The 14,308-nt window shown below is 44.9% G+C and overlaps 1 protein-coding gene across 2 annotated transcripts in view; it reads left to right on the top strand.

Annotated features, from left to right (window-relative positions):
- Positions 1-14,308, top strand: part of DGKI (diacylglycerol kinase iota) — a 442,717-nt gene that overhangs the window by 169,626 nt on the left and 258,783 nt on the right. The window lies entirely within an intron of this gene.

Here is a 14,308-nt window from a genome sequence, read left to right as displayed (position 1 = left end):
ACACGAAGATATTTGTAGGAGAGTTTGCTCCAAAGTCTTGGGGCTGAACCAGATGACCTTTAAAATCCTTCCTCTTCTGCATTTCTCTGGTGGCAACATTTAATACGGTAGAATGTCTATGAGCAGAAATGTAATGGGATTAAAGTTGTTCCTAAATCAGAGACAGTCCCCAGATTAGTACCTGTTTCTTTTTCTGGTCTAGAGAGGAGAATGGGATGCCCCAGTAATGACATCGGAGCAGAAGGGTCACCGTTTCCCAACGTGATTATGGGGGGGGGAAAACTGAAATAAAATTCCAACTAGGACCACTCTCATTTGGTGCTGTTTATTGGGGTGGAGATTACTTCATTCATTTATTCTGTAAGTGTTCACAGGCTGAGTGCCCTGTGCCACAAAGTGCAGACAGTGTTGAGAATGACGGTGAATTGTAAGTGACAGTATCAGTTTGGTAGGTGCACTCTGTGGAAATCCTTCTCAGCCTTTCTTGATAGTATATGCAAAGATGTTGAGCCACATGTTTGCTCCTAAAGAAATTCTTGGCTCCATTAATAATCAGTCGGGCACATACCAGTGCACACGTATCTTTACACTGAAATGACACTTGTCTATGTCGCTGTACTGATGCACACAACAACCATGGCCATTGTCCGCAACCTGCCTTGAGACGTGTAGACTGAGATAGGCCACCTGGAAAGTGGGAAGGAAGTGGGTTTTGTGAGACTGACCTGGGTTTGAAAGCCTGCTGTTTGTGTACTGAGTGAACTTTGGACAAATTGCACCCACTTCCTCATTTAAAGTATTGTCATTAAGATCAGCCTCAGTGATTCTTATTTCTGGATGAGCATAGTGAACTTAGAACACTTTACTTTTCCATTTTATTTTTTAGAGTGGTTGGTCCCAGCCCAGATCTGCCACATCTGGGTCTCTGTTGAGTGGCACCAGGTATGAATATGTGAAAAAAATAAATAAAAAGACCCAGAACTCTACAGATGGACTCTCTGCTGTCACACATAGGTACAGAAGGACACTGTTCTACTTCACAAAGAGTGTCAGGACCCAACCAAATGGACTGGTCTCAGGGCCTGGAGCATAGTGTCTGTTATGGGTTGAATTGTGTACCCCAGAAAGATGCTGAGGCCCTAAACCCCAGTCCCTCAGGATATGACATTATTGGGAAATAGGGTTGTTTCAGATATGATCAGTTAAGATGAGGTCACACTGGAGTGGGGGTGGGCCTTACTCGAATATGACAAGTGGACTTCTAGGAAGAGGAAGACACACATGTACACAGGGAAGGAGGCAGAGACTGGAGCGATGGAGCTGTAACCCAGGGACCGCCAAGGGCCACAGGCTGTCATCAGAAGCTGGGAGAGAGGCACGGGATAGATTCTCCCTCAGAGCCCTGGGAACAGTATCAACCCTGTGGATACCTTGATATCAGACGTCGAGTCCCCAGAACCGTGAGCAAATACATTTCTGTTGTTTTAAGCTACCCACTTTGTGGTACTTTGTTAGGGTAGCCCCGTGAGACCAGTGCAGTCGCGTCCTGTTAGGTCAGTGATGTCATCTTGGCCACATGGCTACCTCCACGAGGCTCACAGATGCACAAACACCCAGAGGTATCTTTGAAAATGCCTTGATTGAGGATTTCGTTGAGACATTTGTGGCTTTCTGTATAAGTGAGCAGACAGGCAGGGAGGCGCCCGCAGCTGAGAAGTGTGAGGAGAGGAGTAGCTAGATGGTTAGGTGAGTGAGAATGTGTAGGTTGGGTGAGAGAAAAAAGGAACCGTCAGACTTCAGAGTGCTGTTACCAGATATCTTTTCTATTTCTAAACATGCTCATGTCACCTTGTTTGTGTGGGTAGGCTGGTGGATACTGTTTTCCTTTTGTTATTGTTTTGTCCATGTGTTTTGCTTTTATCTTTAACTTGCGGGTAAGGTTTGGCAAAACTGGCCAACCCCACCTGATCTCTTCTATGATGTCTTCCAATACTGCTTGCAGCTTAACAAATCTAGTTTTATTGAGTAAATGAATGAATTGCATGAGGGAGGCCATGTGATATGGGGGTGGGCAGTCTGGAGAGTGAGAAACCATGCAGATCCAGAGGCCAAGAGATCTGGATAAAAATCCTGGCTCTGCCTGGCTTCTCTGAGCCTCAGGTCCTTCCATAAAATAGTGATGATTATGCCTGCCTCTTGGAATTGGTAGAAGGATTAAATTAGTTGACAAGCATTAATGTCCTTTCTTCTTTTATCCTGTTCCTAACTTCCATTTCAGTGTCATTAAGCCGAATGAGCTAATTAGTACTTTGGTTGGACTTTACTTTCAACAAGACCTTATGTTTGGGATTCTTCTGCTAACCCCACTGCTGACACTTAAACTTTTATCCATCATTTTACTGCTGTGTGTAATATCCATCGTCTACTAGGTCATGGGTGGGACCAAGTGAATGCGGCAAATTGAAGTAACCCATTCTGGAAAGCATCTTGTAGGCTGTATCTTTTTACTGGTGGGTCAGAAGCCTCATTGCTCTATCGCAGCCTCTGCTCACAAGGAGGCTGGCCGCATCATCGCTGGATCCTTGGGAGAGACTTGTAAGAGTACAAGGGCAGTAGCGCTCTCTGCCCTATTTGAAGAAAACTTTTAGCTTTCTGTTGTTTAAAAGAAAAAACAAGATGCAGAACCTGGTCACACGTTGTTTGTTTCATCTGTGGAGTATGGATGCCCTGGACAGCAGCCTGCGCGGATGCTGCTTCGTGTGTATCTCTGTGCTGTGGGCGGACAGGCAAGTCCGCTGTGGGCGGACAGGCGGACACGCATTGGTGCGTGCGGGTCTGGCAGGTGTGTACCACAGAGCACCAACACTGGACTCGAGCCTCAGATTGCATCAGGACTGGCTGCTTGCTGATCCCTCGCATGCCAGTTGTCCAGCATGGCAGACTGATGGGCCGCACCCCGCACCCCAGATGGCGACTTGGCTGAGTGGGGTGTGGGCTGTCAGAGGGAACGATGAGTGTGGCAGTAAAGCCCCAGAGGCTAAGCCAGCTTGCTGTTGTTTGGGTGCCAGCCTTGAAGACGCCATCTCCAGGGAGCTGCCAAAGCTGTGCTCTGCCAGAGGTCTCTCCCACTGTTAGGATATTGAGGAGCTAACGAACCAAGATGACTCAGGGAGAACAGAGCCATCAACGGAAATTGGCGTAGACAGATTCTCTGCTCCTGACCCCCTTGTCAGCGGATGTGAGTGGAGGAAAGGGCTGGGGTGTTCCCGTGGGTGCAAGTGATGGTGCTCCGTATGTGTCTGGCCAGACGGTTGGGCATTTGCGTGAGATCATCCAAGGGCACACTTAGAACTGTGTCTCACGTGTGGCAGGGCCTCGGTAAATGTTAGCCATTGCTACTATTACAGCTATTGTTGTCGTTGTGAGGGTCCTTATTTGGTGCAGAGTGCTGCCCATACACTTGTAGGGAATTTAATACCGATCCCGCCCACTTCATGTCGCAGAGCTGGCGATGGGTCACGGAGCCCAGGGATCTTGAGGATTCTGTACTCCTAGGTGACCTTGGATCAACAGTATCGTTGGCTTTTTGCACAGTCTGCTTTAAAAAAAAGTCGTGTTCTGGAGACCACTAACAATACGGGGTATTGTTCATTAAAGCGGTGTTATGACCAAATAAGTTTAGAAAACACTGAACACCTTTAGTGTACAAATATGTGTAATGAAGCTGTAAGAAAGACATAAGGTATGCAGGATTTCCTAGTTTTTTCCTCGGGGAAGGGATACTTGTTGAATCTATTATTAGTCCCACAGAACATTTATTGGCATCTTGGGGGATCTCAGTATTCAGTGGAAAACTGTTTGAGAAATGCTCACATAATGTCATTTTCCTAGGCCTTGTCAAGTCAATAACAGGAAGAGGCAGTTTCCTCCCACCTAAAGGTAAAGGAATGTCAGAGAGGCTTAATCACCACCCAGAGTTTCATACCTTTTCTTTGTCTTTGTGCAATTATGTTGCCTTTATACTAAACTTTCATTGAGCCAAGCTTTGTGTGTGTGTGTGTGTGTGTGCACACGTGTATTTTATTCTTAGAGTTTGAGCCTCTGAGAATAATTGTCTTCTCTTCTGCAATGATAATTTTAGATTGAGGCTATGTTTGTATGTGGGTATATGTTTGTGTGGAGAGGTTTTGTTGTTACTAAATATTGGCACAGTCCTGTTACTTAATGAAAATAATTTGCATCTGATTGAACATAGGGTTTACATCTCACCTAGGCAATGCCCAGGTATATAGAAATGTTTTCCCTTTTTCTAGTGTTCCCTAGTGTAGAGATCTAGAACAATAGAATTTAACCAACATTCTCACTGCTCCAAGGCCCCAGTCTTGGCTGAAGCATTATTTGCATTAGCAGTTACCCAGAACTACTGCTGACCCCTACGTGGACATTGTCTCTGTTTGTTAGAATTTTAATGTTGTTTCTGGTTCCTCCCTCACACATGAGGCAGATAGAGATTTTAGAGGGTAATGCCCTAAGAACATGAGGAAATGGAAAAACCTGCTTTGATGCCTTCATTTGAGGAGGTGTGTGGGCTTTGGAATCAAAAGGTGGCTTGGCTTTGAATCCAGGCTCTGGGATTTTCTAATTGTGTGATGTTGATCATCGTTTTAACTTCTTGTAGCTTCAGTTTCACATCTTCAAAGTGTGGGCAATTCCTGCATCTTACTGTTGCTGTGAAACTTAAATGAGATAATGTATAGACAGCAATTAACAGCTTGGCAAGTCACAGACACATACCAAAAATCAGCCCCTGCAATGGATGTTTCTCCTTCAGGGAGAAGTGACTGCAATGGATTGTCAGAAACTGATCCCCAAAAGGCAATGCCAGAGTACAGACCTTGGAGCACCTTATAACCAGCACCCCTCGCTCAGTGAATAAAAGAGAGGATGGGTCTCACAGAGTGAAACAACTAGCCCAGCTCGCAGGCTGTCCCTCAACTCTGGCCCTTCTCCATTCTCTTGATCTTCTATAGCACACATCACTTTCTATTATTAAAAAAAAATTGCTCGCCTGCTTACCTGTGTCTCCACCGCTAGAACATAAGTTCCATTTAGTTCAGGGACTGTGCCTGTGTTGTACTGTCCTAGATCCTCAGCATTGAGCACAGTGAATGCAGTGAGGAGTTATCCTGCCATTTTTCATGGAATGAATGAATGAATGAATGAATGAGTTCAGGGATGTGATTGTTGAGAGAGACACACATACACACATGGACACCTGTCACTAGATCAAACTCTGCCATTTATTTAAGTATCATTCTACTTAGCATCCAGGCTGTTTGAATTCCTGCCTTACTTTTCAGGCTCTTCGCAGGGAGGTTCAACACTCACTGCTAGTAGGCTCTTGTGGGTTTTTTTTTTTTCCAACGTTTATTTATTTTTGGGACAGAGAGAGACAGAGCATGAACGGGGGAGGGGCAGAGAGAGAGGGAGACACAGAATCGGAAACAGGCTCCAGGCTCTGAGCCATCAGCCCAGAGCCTGACGCGGGGCTCGAACTCACGGACCGCGAGATCGTGACCTGGCTGAAGTCGGACGCTTAACCGACTGCGCCACCCAGGCGCCCCTCTTGTGGGGTTTTAAGCCCTGGCCTAGCCAGTGTCATGCCTATTGTGGCCCATCTTATTTGATTCTCATGGAGGATAGAGACTGCTGTTTACCATTCTTGGCACAGGGGGTCATGGAATTGTCGGTAGTCTCGCTATGGGCTCTTCCGAGAATGGATCACCTGAAGCAATCATGTCAATTATGTCTATTTTCATCAGTCTTGTCCCCCTAACTTTTCACTAGTAAGGAAAGTGAGGGGGAAGTAGTAAGTTGTAATAGAAAGAGATAGCTTTGAGTCAGAAAGACTTGGGTTTCACTCCTAGCTAATTTATCTTGGGCGAGTTGCTCAATCTCATAGGGTCTCAGCTCCTTGGCTATAAAATGGGTGAAGTACCTGCGTTGTATGGCTGAAATGAGCTGTATTTACAGTATACATAATATGGATATCATACTAGCAGCCATACTGGTAAATACTGTCTGTGGTAGTGATGTCCTCACTGAAAAATGGTATCGGTGGGTGTGTGTATGTGAATGGAAATTACACTGCAAACTGGGGATGTAGCATTGAGTGTACCGCGACTGAAACGATGGTCTTCTTGGCTGGACTTGGGAAGACTTTCTCTTAATTATGTCACCAAGAGCTTGGGATGTAGGAAATGGCAACGAAAGAACGGCTCATTTACCACAGCTTGATATGGCTTCTTAAGTGAGTAGAGTATTCCATATTAAAGCAAATATATTTAAATTATTTTTTAGAAACCTCAAGCTGTGAACTATAAACAACAAATTCCTTGATTTCTACAAAGTAAACTGATAATGAGGACATGTTAGGGTGCATGCTGCGGGTTAGGGAGTGTATATGGTGCCATCACACCAGCAAGGACCGAAAGGCAAGCCTTGGTGTTTTCTAGTTTATACTGAGCCTCAGTTCTCTACACACTTGATATACTACCTTAGCATTAGAGCCATTAAGATAACATAGGTACACCGTTTCCTGTTAATTTGTCTTCATTATGACTTTCGTAGTATATCCAGCCCATTTTTATATCTGTCTGCTTGAAATTCATAAATGTACATCTCTTTGGCTATGTAGGCCTCTAGTTGCATGAATACTTATTAGTGTCTGTGTACTTATAATCCTATTTATGTACATTTTTTTGCACATATAGTTAACACTTCGGGTAATCTATAAGATACATGGAAACTTTGACCTGAGATCACTTGAAAAGAGTATAAAAATTCAACAGGTCACAAAATCGTCTGGGAAGAACCAAAGATAGGAAGATAGCACACAATAAAGTTAAAGCCATTGACTGGCCGCGGTCATATAAGCAGGACCTTCTTGCATCTAAGCTGAGAAGCATAGAGAAAATGAATGGGACAGAAAGATAGAAGAGAGAAGACAAGCAGGCAGAAGGGGAAAAAAAGAAGGAAAAACAAGAGCTGAGGGCAACAAAGCACAGAGAAAGTAAAATAACAACCAAGAGTAAGAAATAGAATTAGGATTTTCAAAGAGTTCTTCCAGTTCATTAGGCTGAAATCCTTTTTTTTAATGTTTATTTAGAGAGAGGGTGAGCATGTACACAAGGGAGGGGTAGGGAGAGGGAGAGAGAGAAGAGAGAGAGAATGAATCCCAATCAGGCTTCATGCTGACAGCGCAGAGCCCAATGCAGGGCTCAGTCCCACCAACTGTGAGATCATGACCTGATCCAAAATCAAGAGTTGGTGCTCAACGGACGGAGCCACCCAGGCACCCCTGAAATCCCTTTTTAATGCATCAGGATCATGAAAGAGGTGGCAGAAAGAATGCCTAAGCAGCGTAGCCGTCTCGTGCCCGTCACCGGACGCACACACTCAGTATCCAACAGTCCGGTGGTCTCCCAGAGCTGTGCAGTATTGGCATCTTTCCATCAGACGTGTGCACATTTCTCAGACCGCACATTATGGTTTCCATAAGTGACAGCTACAACATATATTTGTGTCATCTCTCAATAACTACACCTGAATTTTACACAGGGTTATAAAAGATAGTAGTGGTGTGCACCAGTTAAACTCAATTGAGTTCCAACATGTAGACTCCACCTAAGATTTTCATGTAGCTTTCTATTGCAACCAATCAGTACCTATCACTCTTTTTTTTTCATTAGAGAACAATGCCTTGAAATCACGAACACAAGCCACTCGTAGAAGAACTTGGTACAGATTTTATTGTAAGTGTGAACTACTGAGATTCAGCCAAGTATCTTCCCCTCTACTCCCACATTTAAAATGAATCTTGTGCCATTCTGACCATAGTTTTTACCGGTCTTAAGATAATGTTCAAAAAATGATGAGGTACCACTGTTTATAACCAACCATCAACTTGAGCTTTGAATTAACACGAGTTCTGGCAATTTGGTTTTTACCAAATGGTTTCTCCGGTGAGCCCCGATTGCCTGTTTCACAGGAGGAGGAGAGGTTTTTGTAAGATGTTTCTGTTCTCCTCTTCAGGCTTGCAAAGTCTGTCCCCTTTAGTTTTCTGCTCTAAGATTTGGGCTTGCTTTCTCTTCAAATGAAAAATGGACACCAACAGTTGAGGAAATAGAGAACCTTTATTTGTGTAGAAATAGTCCTGAGAAGGCACTTTTCTCCTTTATGTGTCTCCAGGGAAGCTGTGGAATCAACACGTCTGTGCCTTAGCTCAGGTGGCTACTGTTTACCCTCTAGATTTACAGGCATATCCAAGCTTCCTCAGGGGACGGTGTCTCTAGAAACATGGACACTTCACATACACATTGCTTCACATAAACGTGTTCTTTAGAACACAACAAAATATGCTGTTCGAAAAGCATATTGAGTTTTATTGCAGGACGTTAGAGGCATCTCCACCGTAACAGAGTATGAGATTGTAGGATGTGTAGTCAGCCGGTACTCACAAGCAGCAGGCTGGCCAACATGTGGGTGTGAAGCCATCCTGGGCTGTCAATTACGCTATTCGGATGCCTAAGGCCCACGTAGAAGACAAGCGTGTTAAGCTTAATGGAAGTCTGCGTGTGACCGGAGAGGGGTCTCCTTTATCACTTGATCACTCATGTGCCTCAGCCTTCCGTATTAGGGTGTCACTCTCATTCAGGCTCTAATTGCCTAATACGTGAGTTACCGCTGCAGACTCTGATTATTTCTTCTCTTTCAGAGAAAGCATGTGTCTTAACCATGATTTGCAAGATCCCGTATGATCTGGCCTTCTGGTATTGTCTGGCCTCATCTCTACCTAGTTTTCTCCAACCACACTGGCCCCTTTGTCACTTTTTAAACACCCCAGGGCCCTCATGCCTCTGGGCTTTGAACTTGCTGTTGACCCCTTTGCCCAGAATGCTTTCCTCCCCAGATATCTGTGTGACAAACCCGTACACTTCCTTCTGGCATTTCGCAGAATGTATCTGCTTGTTGAGACCTTTCCTGGCCAAATTCCCTCTACTCTTGGTATCTCTCCTATTCCTTATTCTCTCTTTAATTTTTCTCTTTAGCACTTATTTCCATCAACATAATATATATATATATATATATATATATACATATATATAGGTATTAGGAAAAAAAATATATATTTATGTATCATATATATCGTATATCATATATATATATATATATATATATATATATATATATTTATGTATCATTTTATTGTCTGTCTCTACTAGGACTCAGTAATCTCCATGAGATTAAAACAGTTTTTGTTAGTATTTTGTTCACTGCTGTATCCCCAGTGCTTGGCACCTACTAGGTGCTTGGCATTTACTGATTGACCCTGTTAATAAATTACTTCTCTCATTTCCTTTTGCCTTCCTTCTGCTTTCGGGTAGTGCTACCTAATGCGACCAGATTAAGTGATGATTTTTGGGCACTTTAGTCTCAACAACTCTGTCCGTATTCCATTGCCCATTAGATTAAAATTCGTGTTTTTCAGCCTAGATTTAAGAACTTCAGCAGTCTTTTCCTGGCTCACCCTTCTAGCCTGATCTGCATCACCTAACCGGGACTTCTATTTGGGAAGACTGGCCTACTTGCTGGCCCCAATTTTGTCTGGCATGTTTCCTCCCCACCCCCATAACCATTACCCAAGTACAGATTCCAGTTTAACTAGCCTGTAGATACAGGTAGAGTAACGTGAGCAGCAGTAACACAGACTTTCTGTTCTCTACCCACTAAGACCTCAGTCTTCTGTATGGTAGCCTTCCCATCCAGGGTCCCCAAGGCTCCCAGAAGGCGTCTCATTTGCGACCCAAAAAGTAGTGCAGCTGTAATCACCACGAAGCCTCTGTGCTGTTTTCCCTCTCTGTGCAGAGGTCTCCTGTTCCTCAAACACCTGTAAGGTAGCTCATTTTTTCTTTTGGGGTTGCCTGCTGTGAGAATGCCTGCGTCCTGGTGGACATTTTGTCTCATAATCCCAAGGCCACCAGTTCTCCAGACTGGGGCTGGGGCAGGGGCTTGAAAGGGAGAATGCCCTTCACTGCAAATCCTTCCTCTTTCCTCCCTCCCTTCCTTCTGGAATGTCTACTGGGCTCCTACAGTGTTTAACCAGGGCCTCTTGGGGATAGTTCTTTGCCATTTTTCTGACAGTCCCTCATGACACAGCTCCTCTGGCCTGTTCACACAGCCAGCGGCCCCACTGCTCACCTCTGTGCATGCCCTACTCACCTGATCTCCACCTGGGCACACACAGAAGCCTCCACACTCCAGCTTCCGACCTGGCACCCAAGAACTCATGCCAGTAGACACCTGTGAGCCCAGTGACTCTGTACCCCAACAGACGTGCCCAAGCCAGTCTCCGTTCCTTTGGGAGACGTCAGTGTGCGCTACATAATGAGATTTTGGCTTGCTCTCTTTTGGGGTGTCCTTGATTTTTGAAACGTTTATCTTTTAAGGCCCAATTCAAGAATTTGCTTTTCTGTCAGGTCCTTTTTACTGACTCAGCCTCTGAGAGCTTATCCTCCTCTAAGTGATGACTTTCGCTGTCTGAGCTGCTCATTTAGCATTTAGCTATGTGTGGCCTTCTCCGTTAATGACTGTTTTTTTTTTTTGGTTTTCTTTTTTTTTCCGAATCCTTCCTATCTCTTCAAGTGGCTTGCCAGCTTTTCCTAGGAAAGATAGAAGCTCCTCCCTCTTTACTTCCTGTACTGCATGTAGCATTGTCTTAACCTTCGTAGGCATGGTTAAAATTGTTTATTGACTAAACACGTTCATACATATCCTTTAGAAAAGTCGGGGGTTAGCATTGTTTCGGCCGCACGGAAAACTCATTTGTGTAGGGCATCTCAGACCATCGTGACTCCAGAGGACAAGCATATGCAGGTTTAGGTGTACTTGAGCGTAGCACGAGTATTTTTGTGCACCCATTTACATGAGTCCTCGACCCAGCCTCCTGTTGTTCCTGCACCTTTTCTTTCAGATATTCTGGGGTACATCTGGCATTTAGAATCTAGGGTGTCAACGGTGAAAAGCAGCTATCTCAGAGGGATTCAGCCCTCACCAAGACGTTGTCTGCCCAGAGGACACAGGGCACAGACACACAGGACCTTGGCAAATGAAGGTCTTGACCTTCCAACATGGGCCAACAGTCCTCATGCTGAGGGCTGGCCCCTTTAACACAAAGCGAGGTCTCTTTGCAGTAGATCCTATGCGGCAGCTTTGAGATTACCTTTGAGCCTCAAGCTCCTCGAGATGTCCGGCGTTTTTGCTCCTTGGCCCGGGATTTTTGAAATCTTGTTGTCCTAGACTTACTTGATGTAATGAGGAACCACAATAGGGGTGCACTGGGACTTCAGCTGAGCCACCCTCCTGATTTGTCCGAAATGTCCTGTGTTCTGTTGGAGGAAAAGAGGAGCCAGCGTGAGTGACCATGGAGGCTGTGCTTGGCTCTGAAATCGTATTAATGGAACTTCCAGATAATGTCATTCTTCATTTTTTCCTAATACCAATTTACAGATTGCATCCCAGGCTCCCCAGAGAAGCAGAACCTGCCAAGTATGCTTGTCATTTCTTCTAATTAGGTTTTTAAATAAATCAAAGAATCTTGTTTTCATTTACCTTGGATTATACAGCGACAGTGTTCTTGTTCCTGTGCCCATAGAGGCATTCCCCACTGAAAGGACACCGAATTCCTGACGCTCCAGAAGCTGAGGAGCCCCTTCCCTCCTCTCTCCTGAGCACTCCGTTCTCCCACCCCTGGAGAGGAAATGGCCTTACCCAAGCCCTGTTGCCTCTCCTGTTTCCCCCTCCCACCAAAGTGCCCCATAGACTGAGCTCTGTGGCTGAAAGGGAGCAAGAAGGAAGGATATAATTCTTCTTGCCTTACTTGCTCTTTCCCCTTTTCCTGATCTCCAGCCCTTCCACGTATCTATTCCTTTTGGCATGATTCTTTGGATCTGGGATAAGCAAAGGAGCTAAGTAATCACGGAGAAGAAGAGAGCTGGCCAGAGCCTGATGCTAAGCCCATTCCCCCAGCCCCAGCCCCCCATCTTTTTCTGGCTCTGTGCCCCATCCGGGTCCTTTCCCCAGAGTGCCTTCTCTGCCCCTTTCCCTGCTCCCAGCATGATTGGGTCTCTGCCTGGAGGAACCCTTCGCTGTCCATTCATCCTTTCATCACTGTGGCCTCATTGTTAGAGGTGGAGCTCCAGAGAGCAGTGATTCCTTGCGTTGGGTCTGTCTGGGAACCCTGTCTGGAGAGAGGTGCTCCGAGCCCGAACTTTGGCCCTCAGCGGTTCTGGTCTCTAAGCTCTCCTGAAACAGGGAGACCAAGACAGGGCTGCCATGCCAGCTTTGAGGACTCTTGGGTATTTCCTCCCACTTCTCCGCTCCTGATCTGGTCCGGACCTGTGGGTTTGCGTGGGGGTGACAGCAGGGGGTGTATCCTTAAGAACACAGCAGGAGAGATAAGGTCAGCCGGCAGGTAAATTTGGTCCATCTTCAGGGACAAACAGGTTTGGTGTATGTCTTGTTGGGAAGGGGCACAGCCAGCCTTGTACATGCTTCTTGGGGTCAAAGTTCAGGCTGTTAGGGGTAATAATTCAATTGCCTTGGGCACTAAGAAGCCCCAGCCCTTTTACAAACCAGAGGCCTGTACAGCTGGGTCTCCTTTCCCTTCCCTCCCCTTCCCTCCTCCCTCATCTCTCTTTTCTTTCTATCAGACCTCGTTCACTATCACCAGATATTCATTGCTACTTAGAGAAAATCACATCTCTGGCTCAGAGGAAGAAACTATAGCTTTCTTGGTGGTGCATATGAATCAGGGACTTAGGACCAAAGGTGGTAGGTGGGTGGGATGGTGTTAGATCTTGAACTCCTCCACCACTGCTTGCCTCGGATCCTTCTGTCCCAGGCCCAGCTCCCGTGGTCTCAGGCTGAGATAACGTCACTTCTGTGCTTGATAGGAGCTGAAGTTGGGGAAAGCGCTGTCACTGCTTTGAATGCCAGAGTGCTTGCAGCATGGGGAAACATGGAGGGCCAAGTCAGAACTTAGAGTGTTGTTTTACAGTCACTATTAGTCTGCTCGTTGGATTGTGTCCACTGTCGGGAAGTACAGCCTATCTTTGCGTTAGTGTTATTTGAAAGATGTTGGTCATGATGTGATAAGATACCATCTGCATTATATCCTCTATTGTCTTAATTTTCATAGATGTTATGTGCGTGTACATACACACACACACACACACACACACAATTTACAACCTAATGGATTTCCTTTGGATGCTAACATTGAAGTAACTCTACGTGATATTTAAAACATTGGCCTTTAAATTCATTGAAGAGAATGAATTTTTAAAATTTTTAAATTTCAATTTGCAAACATGTGTGGAATGACTTAATGACTTTTTGAAAGTTTATTTATTTTGAGACCAGAAAGAGAGAGAGGGAGAGAGCGTGCATGCATGTGCAAGAGTGAGGCAGGGGAAAAGACAGAGGGAGAGAGAGAGAATCCCAAGCAGGCTCCACCGTGGCAGCACAGAGCCTGACAGGGGGCTCGATCCCACCATCTGTGACATCATGGCCTGAGTGGAAATTAAGAGTCAGACACTCAGCCAGCCAAGCCCCCTAGGTGCCCCTTAATGACTTTTTTTTTTTAATTTTTTTTTTAACGTTTATTCATTTTTGAGACAGAGAGAGACAGAGCATGAATGGGGGAAGGTCAGAGAGAGAGGGAGACAGAATCTGAAACAGGCTCCAGGCTCTGAGCTGTCAGCACAGAGCCTGACGCAGGGCTCGAACTCACGGACCGCGAGATCATGACCTGAGCCGAAGTCAGGCGCTTAACCGACTGAGCCACCCAGGCGCCCCAACTTTTTTTTTTTTTTTTTTTTTTACTTACCACTTTTCATAGTGAATGAAACATTGGTTTAAATAACTGATTAAGAGATTTTGGGCTTTTTTTTTTTTTTAAAGGAAAAGTAAATACTTACAGTCTAGATTCTGACATTTTGACTTTGTATTTAGTTTACATCCTCAAATAAAAACTAACATAACCAAGCACAAAAATTATTTCTTTTCTGAGCAATTTCTGCCCAGAAGCTTATTATCCACCTACTTTGAATAACTTTGACCAATTGAAACACATAAACCAAGAAGTCAGCAGTTAAAATCTGATTCACTGAAACAATTTTTATTAGTTGAGGGACTAAAATCCATGTATATTTTATTACTATGGGAAAAGACCTTAGGCCTTCACCCA

The sequence above is a fragment of the Panthera tigris genome, chromosome A2 (assembly GCF_018350195.1).
Source record: "Panthera tigris isolate Pti1 chromosome A2, P.tigris_Pti1_mat1.1, whole genome shotgun sequence".
In the NCBI taxonomy this organism is placed as follows: domain Eukaryota; kingdom Metazoa; phylum Chordata; class Mammalia; order Carnivora; family Felidae; genus Panthera; species Panthera tigris.
Note: the sequence above shows the minus strand (reverse complement) of the source record. Positions and strands in the feature narration are given on the sequence as shown.